The sequence below is a fragment of the Triturus cristatus genome, chromosome 6 (genome assembly GCF_964204655.1).
Source record: "Triturus cristatus chromosome 6, aTriCri1.1, whole genome shotgun sequence".
Lineage (NCBI taxonomy): Eukaryota > Metazoa > Chordata > Amphibia > Caudata > Salamandridae > Triturus > Triturus cristatus.
This window is the reverse complement of record NC_140589.1, coordinates 1,198,942,445-1,198,956,444: the sequence shown is the minus strand read 5'-3', so window position 1 is coordinate 1,198,956,444 and position 14,000 is coordinate 1,198,942,445. Positions and strand designations below refer to the sequence as shown.

Below are 14,000 nucleotides of genomic sequence, written 5' to 3'. Positions count from 1 at the left end.
AATATACTGTGCAGATAGAAGGGGTGAGTTGCCACATAGCTGATATGCCCCCTTGCAATATCCTTTGAGCCGGATACGCAGTCAATCCCCGCTTGTTCATTTAGGCGAAACGAGTTGCTGAATTCCCGGTAATTTTTCTTTTGAAGTGATGTTTATGTCTCAGAATGGGATTGTGCACTGGCAGGCTTGTATGGCCCCCGTTATTGTAATAGACACACCGCATTCATAAAAGCGGATTGATTATTGGGCCATCTCAAATGGTGGTTTAGAGTTTGACACCATGGTTTACGAGCAACTGATTGTCCTGTTTGGTTCATTGAGAGCCATGGCCTCATGTTTTTAAGAGTAAAATGTTAAGGTAAAAGGCCAACAGGTTACGCTGATCATGGCATCTTTTAGGTTGCATAAATCCTTTTGGTGCAAGGCCCCACAATATTGCGACTGGCGCAATCGCTGCTTAACACTTTTTGGATCATATAAGTGGGATCTCATGGGAAGTGCAGTCATTCCAGTGGTAGGCAATGTTACCATTTTTTGGGGGACTTGAGAAAACAATTACTTGAGCGGAACTATAGTGTTGGGACAACATCCCCGGTCTCCAGGACACTGTTTTTTCAGCTCCATCAGGAGCTTATGTCACATGAGTTAGGTTATGATAGATGAACAACATTATAGCTCACTAATTCAAATACAACAGAAAGCTTTATACAGTGGATACCTTGGCTCTATGTATTTCAAGGTGCCCTTATGTAAAAGGAAGGTGCAGGTAAAAATTCAGACAATTGTTTAGAACTACACAATTTAGTCAAGCGGGGAATAGGGGCATCCATTACTTAAAGCCATCCCATCAGAAGTGGTGCCACCATGTATAATAGTGGGTACAGGCACCAACAAATAATGGTCTTGGGGGGTCATTTTGGCAGGGCATGTAAACACACCTTATATCAATGGGAGCATCGATGGTATAGACATGCTTCTTCTACACTTAGCGGCAAGACTTGGCTAGCAGCAGCACGTCCAGTTGGTGCTAGCTTATCGGGAGTCACATGCAAGTGCATCAACTGAGCTGGATAATGTCCCTGCACCTCTCATATTGTCAACAGTGAACAGCCTTTGAGGATGGTCAGCAGAATAGCACATGATTCAACTGCACCGTGAAAATAATGGACAGATTGAATTATACAGACATGCATTTCTCAAGGCCACTCGATTATAAGCACCAGAAGTTGGGCAGGCACATAGATTAGTGAGGACGGGCACAAACGGGCAATAGCAAGACATTTTCACACTCTTATGAATAACGTGAGGCTCTTTGTGGAAAACAATGAGTGGTGCTTGCCATTAGGGGAGAGGATGGGGGTTATAGAGCATTTCAGGGCCCCTTTGGCTTTTGCTAAAAGACCACTGCACAGGAGGACGGAGAGTGATCAGAAAGTGCATAGAATGGTGGATGGCAATGGCGATGCAAGACTGTCAGCTTACGCTGAGTAGAATGTTTCACATCACCAATCAGAAGGGTACTATGAGGCAACCAGTAAACAGGCAGGCCTTTGATTCTGGTGGAGGGCTATCTATTCTGGGGATAAACCTTTGACCTAGGTCAGATTCCTGGATTAAGCAACCATGGTTACAGCCCAGCAAAGGCTACCTGCTGTTGTCATCGAGTTACTACTACGGAGCTTATTATTTATCACAGCGGATTGTTCACAAGACGAACAGGTACACGTCATTGCTAAGTCCTCACCGACGCTTTATCAGAGCAGTCAAGATCACACCATAGAGGGCGAAGACAAGGCCATGTCCCCTGACAAAATTTGCTGAATTTTATTTGTCAAGGATTGTCCTTGCAATCCCATTCCATTTTGAAGTCAGAAACGGAAAATGTAAAGAAATACCTGTGAATGCACTGGGCTTACTCAGCAGAGAAGAAAGCAAAAGATTAGCACAATTCTAGAATCCTGAAGTGTGACACGAGCAATAACTTTAACACAGTCAAAACAAATCATGGTAAATACTGGCAGATGCACAATAGACGAACATTCACTGAAACCATATGTGACACCATTAATTTGTGCGCCATAGTTTAGCAATAAAATTATCTTTGCATATGTCTGGTTAATTCAGCAAGTAAATGCACTCCGTAACCGAGTGCATGTTACAGGGCTTCAGTTACGATAAAAAAGTACCCGCTTTTGCGCCATTGCTGCTAGGCAGGTTGTGGAAGTTATCATCTAATAAGTGTGCTGCAGTTTCAAAAGGTGGGAAAACATTGAGTTAGATCACAAAAAGGCTACAATGTATCAAGAAACATTTGCCATACCCATTATTCAAGTAAAGGCAGGTAATTGTACATATTGTTCCCCTTCTTTTCCCAGTCACTTGTCTGCTACCTGGTATACACTAACAGAATTTTGGAATTGGACTACTTAGGCTAGGGTGGTGGACATCTGCATGGCAACACATCACCTAAATATCGCAGCCAGATGGTGAGGGACTGACATGCAATATGGACATGGAATGAAGCAGACTATGTGTGTACAGGCCCCCCCCACATATCGCATTAGATGGTAGGGTGGTGTGACCCGCAATACTATAGGTGTTGCAGTTGCCCATATATGGGCGAAGGGTACATTGGCAGGCACCTGTAAATAGAGTGGGTTTTAAATAGGTTTTCCTTTGGGCCATTGATATAAAAGAGGTGCACTCTGTAAACTTGAGAGTATGGGTAACGGTATCCTGCATTTAAGCATGCCTGGGGGGCTCCGTAGGTTTGTCACTGCAAAAAGTATGTTGTGACTCCAATAGTGTGGAGAAAAAGGGGTTCGGAGCACAAATGCTGACAATTAACAGAACCACCTTGCATTCATATTTAAGAAGGTGCAGGTTAATTTGCTTATGTCACTCCATGTCCTCGCAAATTCAAATGCATTGGCAGTGGCATCTGTTTCGGCACTCTAGTATAACTTTGGCAAAATCGGGCTAGGCGCTACAGACACTAGGGTGGGGACACCGGCATGGCGACACAGCAGCTGTAGATCGCAGTCAGATTGATGGGTTTTGCAGGCAATAAGGACTTGATATGTAACAGGATAGTAGGAGTACCCTTAGGGGACCTCAGTCAGTTCCACCTTTGTCTTGGTTTAGGTGGGGGGTCCACCTGGCATCCTCGGAAGGCACGACAAAGCTAAAATGCAATACATGTCATATGTTCCGATGGGTGAGAAGGCCATGCCAAGGGGCTAGTTTAGGCTGGGGAGGGTACCTTCGGTCACAAGACTCTACCCTGTCCCCGCCCAATGACCTTCTCCATGGGACCACAATTCACTTGCTGTGCAGCAGATGGTTACCAGTTGAACCCTCAAAGTTGGAACTCGCCAAGTAGGGGGGGTGAACAAGGGCTTAGTCATCCTCGTAATGTACATGCATGATCTTGCACATGGTGCACAATGGATTATATCACACAGAACTGTGTTACGAAGAGAGCAGAGTTTTAATGCTCTTGGGGTCCTATTTCCTGTTGGCACTGTGCTCTCAGAGTTATGGGTATTGGTTGGCCCCAAGCAATAACTTGTAGGGTAAATAAAGTTGTGATTAAAGAAGAGAACAGTAGTTCCAACTTCCGGGGTGGCCACCGAACAGTCATACAGTAGGGTAAACATAGCCATGTAGAAAGCAGGAGGGCTTGGATTAACGCAACTCAAGTCAAATAAGGAGGGCTTGGCAAATTAGGCGTGTGTGATTACCAAATGGTACCCCGTTAGGGACTGGGCACACCTATTAGAGGTAGGTAGGGAAATGCTCCAGCTAGAAGGACTGGTAACGACAGGTTGCAGGTGGTTATGGAGCCTGCAATAACTGGAAGGGTTGATAAAGCTGTGGTTAAAGAAGGGAATAGTAGATCCCCCTTGCGGGGAGACCATCACATTCCTACTGGAAAAAAAGCCATGTACAAGCCCACCAAGCAGGAGGGCACAGGACATCTCAAATTCAATTTAAAGTAAGAAGGGCTGGGTAAATTAGGCATGGTCTCTTTCGTGTAACACAACATGGTACCTCGATAGGGACGGGGCACACCTGTCAGAGGTAGATAAGGAAATGGTCTACCTAGAAGGAATAACGGCAGGTTGCTGGTGGTTATGGAGCCTGCCATGGTGAGGGGGGGCCCGGACATGACGGCGGCCACATACGGGGCATTGGCGGAGTACAGGGTGATCCGGAGGCTGATTGGTATATAGGGATACCCTTTCCTGAGCGCAATAGGGGTGCATTATACCAAAATCCCAGGACTCTTTATGGCAGAACCCTTCTGGCGATTGTAAGCCTGATCAACCGGGGGCTAGCCTGGCCACGCTCCGCCCCTAAAAAGGCGTGAGTAAAGTTATGGACTGGTGGTCCATGGTATTTAAGGGGCAGAATCCTAACAAAAATGGAAGCACCGATTGGGTTGGCCACGGTGCAGTTTGGCTCATCAGGCGGGCAGGGCAGCTTGGATCGCACGTAAGTTGACCCACCATATTGGCATACTCCTTGTATGAAATAAACCTGCAGCAAACTGTTTTCCAACAAAACTTTGTGTGGACTGATTATTTTGAAGCACAACTTTACTGCTAAGCAGGGGGCTTGTCGATATCGGCATTATGTGGCTGCCCACGGTGTACGCAGTGGGCCCTGTAAGAGGGCGGCCCTCTTAGTGCCGCATTAGGCACATCCCCGCGCCCTGTTGCTGGGACCCCTCCTTGGGAGTCCCTCCTACATCCGGCGCCTTGGTGGCATCATTTCCGGTATGCAGTGGGCTGGGGACAAGTATTTAACCTCCCACCACCCACTGCCCATCCTCTTTGTTCACCGCTAGACACGCTGTCACCCTCTCAACCGCTTACCCTGCGTGCCGGCAGGATGGCTGGCAAAGGAAATGAACATAATAATATATACATGTGTATTGCAGGCGGAGTTACAGGGCGATCTGGAGGCTGATTGCTACTTAGGGGTACCTTTCATGAGCACAATTGGGGTGCATTATGCCAAAATCCCAGGAGTCTTTACAGCAGGACCCTGGATAAATACTGTTGCGTCTCGCTAGTCCTGCAGGCAGTTATAAGCCTGAGCAACCGGGGGCTTGCCTGGCCAAGCTCCACCCCTAAAAAGGCATGAGTAAAGTTATGGGCTGGTGGTCTGTGGTATTTAAGGAGGACAATCCCCACTAAAATGGAAGCACTGATTGGGTTGGACAGGGTGCAGCTTGGCTCATCAGGCGGGCAGGGCAGCTGCGGTTAGTCACCGCTGCCTGCCCTTGGATCTCCTGTAAGTTAATCCATCACATTGGCATTCTCCTTGTATGAAGTAATCCTGCAGCAAACTGTTTTCCAACAACAATTTGTGTGGACTGATTCTTTTGCAGCGCGACTTTACTGCTAAGAAGGGGGGGCCGATATCGTCACTAAAGCAAAAATAGACTGCATCTCCACTTGCTGATGCTCAAAGCTGATTTGCCCACGTGGGAGGGCATCATACTGTCCTAAAGTTGGTCTTCCTGTTCCACCGCTGTCAGTCACCAAAACTCTTGGCTGATTCGATGTCCTGCACTGCATGTGGCCAGAATGTGCAGACATGGAAAGATGAAAGGAGATCACCTATTGAGGCATGGGATGCTGATAGCCTAGAGAAGGCCCGTGGCTTGAGGTGCCTCCTAGTCTCCAGCGCACCGAAGCCTGGAACTAGAACACAGAGCCAGGGGAGAGTGCTGGTAAGGAGGAAGAGCGGCTACAAGTAGGCATGCATGGCTGGGGGTGCAAGGTCCTGAGTTTGAGGATGGTGCTCTCCCTGCCTGCGAAGTTTCTATAACTACTGCATTTATTACATTGTCATTAGAATGACATCCTGCACCCTTGTGTTTGTTTTTTTTAATCAATTCTCTAGGGCTATTGATCACTGTCTCCCATGTCACCTGTCAGATGAACTTAGGCCGAATTATTGTTTTTCTGTTCAATACACGACTAGATGAATAAAGCATGTGCACAGTTCTACGATGCCCAGGAGGCCTGACCATCTCTACGAAAAGCTAAATAAACGTATGTACCCCCTCCATGTGGCGTGCTGGGAAATAGAACTGCCTGCCTCGGGCATTCATTGTTGAATACACCCGTGAGCCTAGGCCGAGCTACAGTGGGGCAACACATGATGGAGTTTTCCGGCAAAACAAATGTTGCTGGCACTTTATATAGTATCACTGACACTTAACGGGCTTGGGCCTAATTGTGACCTGCTAGGGGTGGCCCTATTTGCACACCGAGTAGAAGGCTGAGGTATACCACTGCCAAATGCCCCTCCAGAACTGCTGTGGGTGTTTCTTCCGGCTGTTACAGCTCAAGAGCTGCTGTGTGAAAGCATTGGTGCACCAAGGGTGCCATGGCCCTGGTGCAAGCTAGAAAAAGATCCGGGGGAGGGTTCCATCTCTGGGCCCTGGTGGCACTGTACCTGCTGAAAGATTGATATCTACGCTCCTAGAGCAGAGAGGAAGTGCGATGTTTCTGTAGTGTCTGCAGTTATAATGGCCCCAGAATGCCTTTAATTGAACAAAATAATCTCGCTGCTGCAGAGTAATTTCTGTGATTAACGACCCTGTCACAGGAAGCAACAAGTAACTTGTGGGACAGATTGTTTGATGGGTGGTCTATCATGGGGGAAGACCATGAAAGCGTTGCTTCACATCAAAGTTGCAAATATAGGCCATAGACTTTCTAAATGTCACAATGGTATGTGTTCTGCAAACAAGCAGTAGAACGTGTGTTACTTTTTGTTGGCTGTTTAAGATAGCATGGAATGTGCATAGTGTTACTGGAGAGTACTATGCTCAACGAGGCCATGTACTGCTCTTATACCAAATGGTTCTTGCAGTCATATACCTATAGCGTAAAAGAACTATGGTCATATTTATGATGTTGCTTACAACCGATGAAGCAAGATTTACTTACATTTTCTGTTGTGGGGGCCCTTCTTCCTATGTAAAGAAATCCTGCCCACTCACGTGATATGGTACATTGAGATGTTCACAGTGCCATGGTCCTTGTGATATCCTGTCCGCCTCATCACTTTTCTCCCTCTAAGATGGAAATGAGTTTATATTTGTTATTATGCGCGGGCTCGTATATCTTAACTGTGTGTTTGAACACGATTCTAAGCCCAATCTTGTTGCTCAAATGGGTGTAATTTCTGATATTTATGTGTTTCCCTCGTCTTCATTGTTTGATTTTGCTCGCAAATAAGTGTCGCTAATAGTCGTTGAAATGTCACTCATAATTACACTAAAATTATGAAAATGTCACACATTGAAATCTGAAACCTTGGCAGCTATGACGCCACATCCTCTCCCACAAGAACGAAACAATTTTCATTATTATATACAACAGAGCCATAGTTGTTGCTTACTAGCCCGGACGTGTAGGTGTGATGTTGCGTGTTGTATTATATATCTGGATGGAATGACAGAAGCTGCAAAATACCGGTCGGACCTCACACTAGGCTAAACACAGATTTTTAGTTTGTGTTTTAAGCTGCAACCTTAATTTCATCGGCCACGCCCCTTTGAGAGACCCACACCCCCAGGTTTTTAGGTCTCGACCTTGCTATCGCGTAAGCGATCGCCAAGCGAGAACTATTGTAAAAGGGATTTTCCAACTGCTCCGAAAAGCGGATTGCATGGCTAGCACGCGCACAATCACGCGCATCGTGCCGCCATGCACTCCGCTTTTGTGAGCACTTCAAAGGGTCCGCTCCCCCCCTGGAATGCGCTCCCCCGCCCCGCCAAGCGCGCGCGCGCACATCACACATCACTCGCCCCTCCCCCACCACAGAGCGCGTCTCGCGGCCCCTTCCTGTATGCGAGGCTCGCCGGGGCCGCGCTTGTTTTTAAACACTCCCACTTCCCTCTTCTGAAATGGTGGTGTGTGTGGCATAAAATCAGATACCCTCGCACAGACACATACAATTACACACAAAGACGTACACAATCACACACATAAAAGTACACCGCATCAGACTTCTCGTTCACAAAAGCGCTTCGACCCCTCGTCAGGAGTATTATGCGCTATATAAATGCAATTACAATACAATATATACACATTTAGCTCGAGGCGCACACTCCGTTCACCCCTCTGATCTCAGGCAGGTCCCGGCTCTCTACCTGCTGCTGCTCACCGGTGTACTCCGCTGGGTCCCTAGATAGGGGAGGGGGCTGTGGGCAGGGTCTTGGCAATCCGTGGAGGTGAATAAGGTTTATTCCAGGAAAGGATCAAACCTACCCCCACACCCGGGAATGGGCAGGCCCAGAAGGAGGGAGGCCACCTATAGACATCCTGCAGTGCAGGAGGGGGTGACTGACTGCACCTCGTCTTTAGTGTGATGCAGGGCGAGACACCGCAGACCAGCACTCCCCACAGAGCGTGAGACATTACAATGCTGCCGTGGCATAAGGCGCTAAACAGCGAGAGGTCAGGATAAAAGAGTTGCAAGTCTGGTATACCCACTAGGCCACACTGTGTGATCCTGGGCAATTTACTTCTTCTCTCCCTGCCCACGTTCCCTTATCTAACATTTAGAGCTCATCGGAAGCTGGAGAGTTCTCGGAAGGTGATAGAAGTTTTACTAAAAGGCGGATGAGCTATCTGCTTCGCACCCTTCTCTGGTAATACTGACCCCCCCCCCATCCACAGCCTGTGAGGGTCGGTGATGGAGGGAGGTTTGCGCGCGTGCTTTGTTTTCTTTCCACTTTAGTCACTGATTAAGAGGCTTATCGCCCCTTCCTTTGAACTGCTCCCCTCCCCCTCTATGGAGAGACAGGCTGCAGTCTGTCACGTGTTGGCCTCTTCAGCCCAGTCTGCTCCCTCCTCAGGGGACAATTCAGTTAGCGCCTTGAAACCGCTTCGGTGCCTAGTGACCCGTTTCTTAAACATGTGGTTTTATAAGTGCACAGTGACACCTCCTTTCGGGGTGTGCGACATATAGAAAGTCTGTTCTGCCTGATGTGGAGCTGCCACGTGTCTGGCGCCACAAGTCACCTTTCAGCCTCTCCTAGCTTTCAGCCTAAAGCGCTCTGCATGTTGGGACATGTAGTTCCACACGTGTAATGTAAATAGTGGCGCTACCACCCCCAGAATGCAGAGTGCTGTGGCCGTGGGGCCAGGGACTGTCTGGACTCTGGAGGTGGCGCATGTGACATGGAGCCCTTTGGCTCCTGTGTACAATACCTCAATACCTCATGCTGCCGGTGTCTTTGACTCAACACGTCTCTCAGGCAGTACTCCTGCTGGCACAATAGTGCGATGGTGCAAACATGGTCTAAGTGAGTGTTCGAGGGAGAGTGGAAAATGTGTAGGAGGCAAGGAAATTAATTATTGAACACATGCTCCTGTGTGGGGGCACAGGCAGGAAGCACGCTGCCCTTCTCTTCCCTTAGGGGTCTGCATCATTTTGAGGGGTGCCTGCCTATCACTTTGGGTATGCTTGCCTGTCCATCGCTTTGGGCGTCCCGGTCCATCGTTTTGGGCTCTGCGTCGCTTTAGGGGTCTGTGTCGCTTTGGGTGACTCTATCCATTGCTTTAGGGGTTTGCTCAAAAGCAATAAAGGTAAATACATTTTTGCACGTGTACGTTTATTAAAATAATTTTATGCAACATAAACACAAGTAAATATCCTACACAATGCCAACACTCCCACTTCCCTCTTCTGAAATGGTGGTGTTTATGGCATAAAACCAGACGCCCTCACACAGACACGTACAATTACACACAAAGACGTACACAATCACACACGGAAGTACACCTCATCAGACTTCTCCTTCACAAATGCGCTTCGACCCCTCGTCAGGGTTATTATGCGCTATATAAATGCAATTGCTATACAATACATACAAATTTAGCTCGAGGCGCGCACACACAGTTCACCCCTCTGATCTCAGACAGGTCCCGGGTCTCTACCTGCTGCTGTGTACTCCGCTGGGTCCCTAGAAGGGAGAGGGGGATGTGGGCAAGGTCTTGGCAATCCGCAGAGGTGAAAAAGGTTTATTCCAGGAAAGGATCAAACCTCCCCCTACCCCACAGCCGGGAATGGGCAGGCCCAGAAGGAGGGAGGCCATCCTGCAGTGCAGGAGGGGGTGACTGACTGCACCTCGTCTTCAGTGTGATACAGGACGAGACACCGCATCACAGCTCTCCTCACAGAGCGTGAAACACTACAATGCTGCCGTGGCATAAGGCGCTAAACAAACGGATGCATAAATGACATTGTTGAACAAATTTAAGGTCGAATAATGCCATAAAATAAGTATATAACACATATGTCTCATTTAATAAATAACAAAAATTTATATATATTCTTACTAAACAGATTTTTTGAAAAACGATTGCACTAATTTTTGTTGATACACCGAACAATATCTATAACACAAAACAGCAAACATTTTGAAATACGTAAGTAGTGGAGGTACTGATCCCAACAAAAAGCAGAGAAAACAAGCATTTAAATTGCAATAGAATTTGCATTTGCGAGAGTTTAAGCTATTGGCATTGTAAATGACAATGTCTTTTATTTATGTTTTTTTAAAAAAACATAAATAAAAGGCATTGTCATTTACAATGCCAAGAGCTCAAACTCTCGCAAATGCGAGACCTATTGCATTGCAAATGCTTGTTTTTCCTGCAGTTTTTTACGCGCAAACTCGATTCGAAGGTATTTGAGCTCTTTACAGGAGCACCTGTTACGTTACACAAGCAAACATTCATTTTTGGTAGACATGGGAGTATAAGTGATTTGCCCAGAATCACAGGATGTTATGCTGACGCCAAAACTCGTACCTCAAAGTCGGCAGTTTAAAGGCCTGCCAGCATCCCTGGGCCCAATTTTGGACAAAAGTTAGACCCACTCAGAATAATGAGAGTTGACACCCAGAGCACCATGATCTTCTAAAAGCAAGCGCTTGAAGACCTATTTCCCTAAGCTTTTCGGCGCTTCTATTCCGGCACTACGGCCCCGCACACCTGTTTGTAACGTCAGTCCGACAAACAAATGGAAGCACAACCCCGCTCACAAGCGCCCTTTGCGATTGGCTGAGATGTAATTGCACCCTGGTGATAGGCTCAGGGCTGATTTCTGTGATGTAATTTTCTGGCAGTTTGAACGTGCAGCAGGTCGTGGGCACAAATTAGTGTCACGCACAGACAATGTGGAACAGTGATAAATGTTTACTAAATCCCCTCAGCTCACGCGTTCATTGGCCACTCCACTGGTCCTCCAATATCAACGGAAAGCCTGGAGGTGCTGGTACAGCAGCGTTCCTCCTGCTGCCTCGCCTCACTCTGCTCAGGTAAGGCAGAGAAAAATGTATTTGTTACACCACCTCCGGTATTCGCTCTTGGGATTCCTGGGGGTGTTCCATTGCTCCCGGTCTATGCTCGAGTGACTCGTCCATTTCAGTTTTGGTTACCTCACGTTCTGATAAGTGTAGTGCATTAGGACTGCAAATCCCAGAATGCATAGCCAACATTTAGCCTGCGCACTCGCGCTTGGACCTGTAAAACTTGAAGGCGCCGGTTGAGCAGGAGGTGGGTTGGATGTGATTTAGAGCCTGTGGGTAAAACGTTGACGCAAGAGGTGCTGACAGGATTTACCCGAAGACACGTTGAAGTTCTGAAGATACTGGGTTACGGTTACCCCATGGCAGACAGACTACTGCTGTGGAACCAGTACTATGTCGGAGACCTCTGGGAGGCGATTCTGGTACGCTTCCACCAAACACATTGCAAGCGACAGCCGACATATATTATGCACTTGTTGGGATAGCGCCTTGGACTATTTCAAGGCTGAAAGCATACGGTCATGAAAGCAATTACAAGCATCACAAAATTAACGCTTTCAAATAATTACATTGGTGTATACACAATGGTTGTCACAGGCACAGCAATTCAATTTCTGTGGCATAAAGAAATAAATAGCGGGGTGATGCACTGCTCCTGGTTCGTTAAATATAAATAAAACCATTCTAAATACTAATAGGTGACGTTTGCTCGTAAAAAGGGTGATATATCTTTAACGTTTCCTGTCATTCAAGTCGGGTGGAAGGCACTTGTACCTTTTGAAATCGTATCATTAAGTTCCAGAGTAGCACGCTACCCGCGAAACAGCGATTCGAAACCTCGCCAGGGGTGGTAAGCGCTTCATAAATACAATTGTAAGGTATGTTTCTTCAGGTCTGGGCCCTAGGTAGGGCTTAGCTACTCATGTAGAATTTTGACCATGCATTGGCGGCTTGGAAAGCTCTCAAGTGGGGCTTTTTTCCGGTGCGAGTAGAGGGGTGGTAGGAACAGCAATAGAAAGATTGGTAAGTGTCGAACCAGGAAAGGCAGAGCAAGAAAAAAAAGGCTGGGGCAAAGTAGTTGGAGACGAGCTGAGGTGGAGCCAAATAATACAGAGCTTGGGGTCCGATCAAACCCAAAGCAAAAGAAGGTAGATTAGCAACAGAGTGAGAGAAGGACGACTGCAGAAGAGAGCTAAGTAACTCAGGCCAAGATCTAGGAAGAGAAGGAACAGTTGCAAGAAAGCAGCAGGACGTTGGCCATTGGCAGAATGTGAACAGGCTAGGACTAGACTAGGAACCAAAAGCAGCTCTAGAAATGTTTAAGGATAAGCTATATACACCAGCGAGAGAGACCAGTAAGAAAGGCCTGCCGTTTCCAGGGCGCATTGCTGTTTTCTCCCACATACAACTGTAGCCACAAGGTGCATTTTACTGCGCTATTCTGACAGTAAAGTCGGTACCCAGAGCACTCTCTCAATAGTAGCAAAGCATGTGTGTCTATAAAATGTTTGCCAAGTGTAAAATACTAGGAGGCATATTTACTAACCTTTCACTTAACGCAGCACAGCAAGGGAACTTTCTGGGGTGCATCGTGTTTCTTGAAAGGGAGAGGCCGGAAATGCTCAATATTTACAAAGATGGATCATTTCTGCTCTCTACTTTTGCTGCGCACTGTATGCTGCCTAGAGCCAACACAGGGTGCCTGCATTAGAGGCAGGATTGTTTTTGTGCATGAAGGGACACCTCCATACACAAAAACAACCCTTGGAGGGCGTTTTCTTCTTTCTATTTGGAAAGAGGAAATAACTCGAGAAAGAAAGATATTTCTCCTTGTTATGCCTCACTGAGGAAGGCGTAGTATTTTGATTCATTCCCAGGTTTGCTTACTATAGTAAGTCTGGGAATGCTCTAAAATCCATGGGTAGATGCATGAGAACGCCCATGCTCCACCCATGGAAACCCTCCCAGCTTGAAACCGTAACACAGAGCAAGCTGCTGCTTTTTCTACATTTCTGCACAAAGCTCCGAAAGGCGGCGCAAATCGCTCTTTGCCTGCCTTTGTAAATATTACTGAAGCCTTTGCGTTGTCCTTGCTCCATGCAAGGACAATACAAAGGCTTGATAAATCTGGGTGTAGATGTACAGTAGGCACATATTTGTGCCATGGAAGGCGGTGCGGATCTGATGCAGTTTCACCCACTAGTGAAATGTTCACTGTTCCAGGAGAAGTAAAATCAGTTTTAAACACTTAAACCAGGACTGCGCTAACTACTGTATCAGCTGGCCTTGGTCTCTTTACTGTGCCACTGCTAGTCGACAGACCATCAAAGGGTCTGTGTCGAAAAATGAAAAACACTCTGTACTGATCCTGTCAAAAGCCAGGGTACTTCTGATATATATGTAAATGCTACTCAAATATTTTAGGGTGTCAACAATGTATAACAGAGTAGAGTAAATTTTATTTGCATGATTAATAAAAATCTTTCAATTAGTACAATCTTAAAAAAACAAAAACATACCAATTAAAATTACAAATAATTTTAAAATTCCTAAGTAGTAATCTCAAAACAATTTTCTCAAAGGGAACCGGAAAATAATGTATAAACATTACATCAGTCCATCATTTTTCCAAGGCTTAATATGGATGGAAACA

At 46.6% G+C, this 14,000-nt stretch overlaps 1 long non-coding RNA gene across 2 annotated transcripts in view; it reads right to left on the bottom strand.

Moving 5' to 3' along the window:
- Positions 1 to 11,397, bottom strand: part of LOC146821165 (uncharacterized) — a 150,510-nt gene extending 139,113 nt beyond the window's left edge. Inside the window, exon 1 of one of the 2 annotated variants that reach the window (XR_014962670.1) lies at positions 11,257 to 11,397. This is a non-coding gene — a long non-coding RNA (uncharacterized LOC146821165). Of the gene's footprint in view, positions 1 to 10,847; positions 10,950 to 11,256 lie in introns of those variants that run through there. The other variant, XR_014962669.1, reaches the window with a different exon arrangement.
- Positions 11,398 to 14,000: the final 2,603 nt, after the last annotated feature.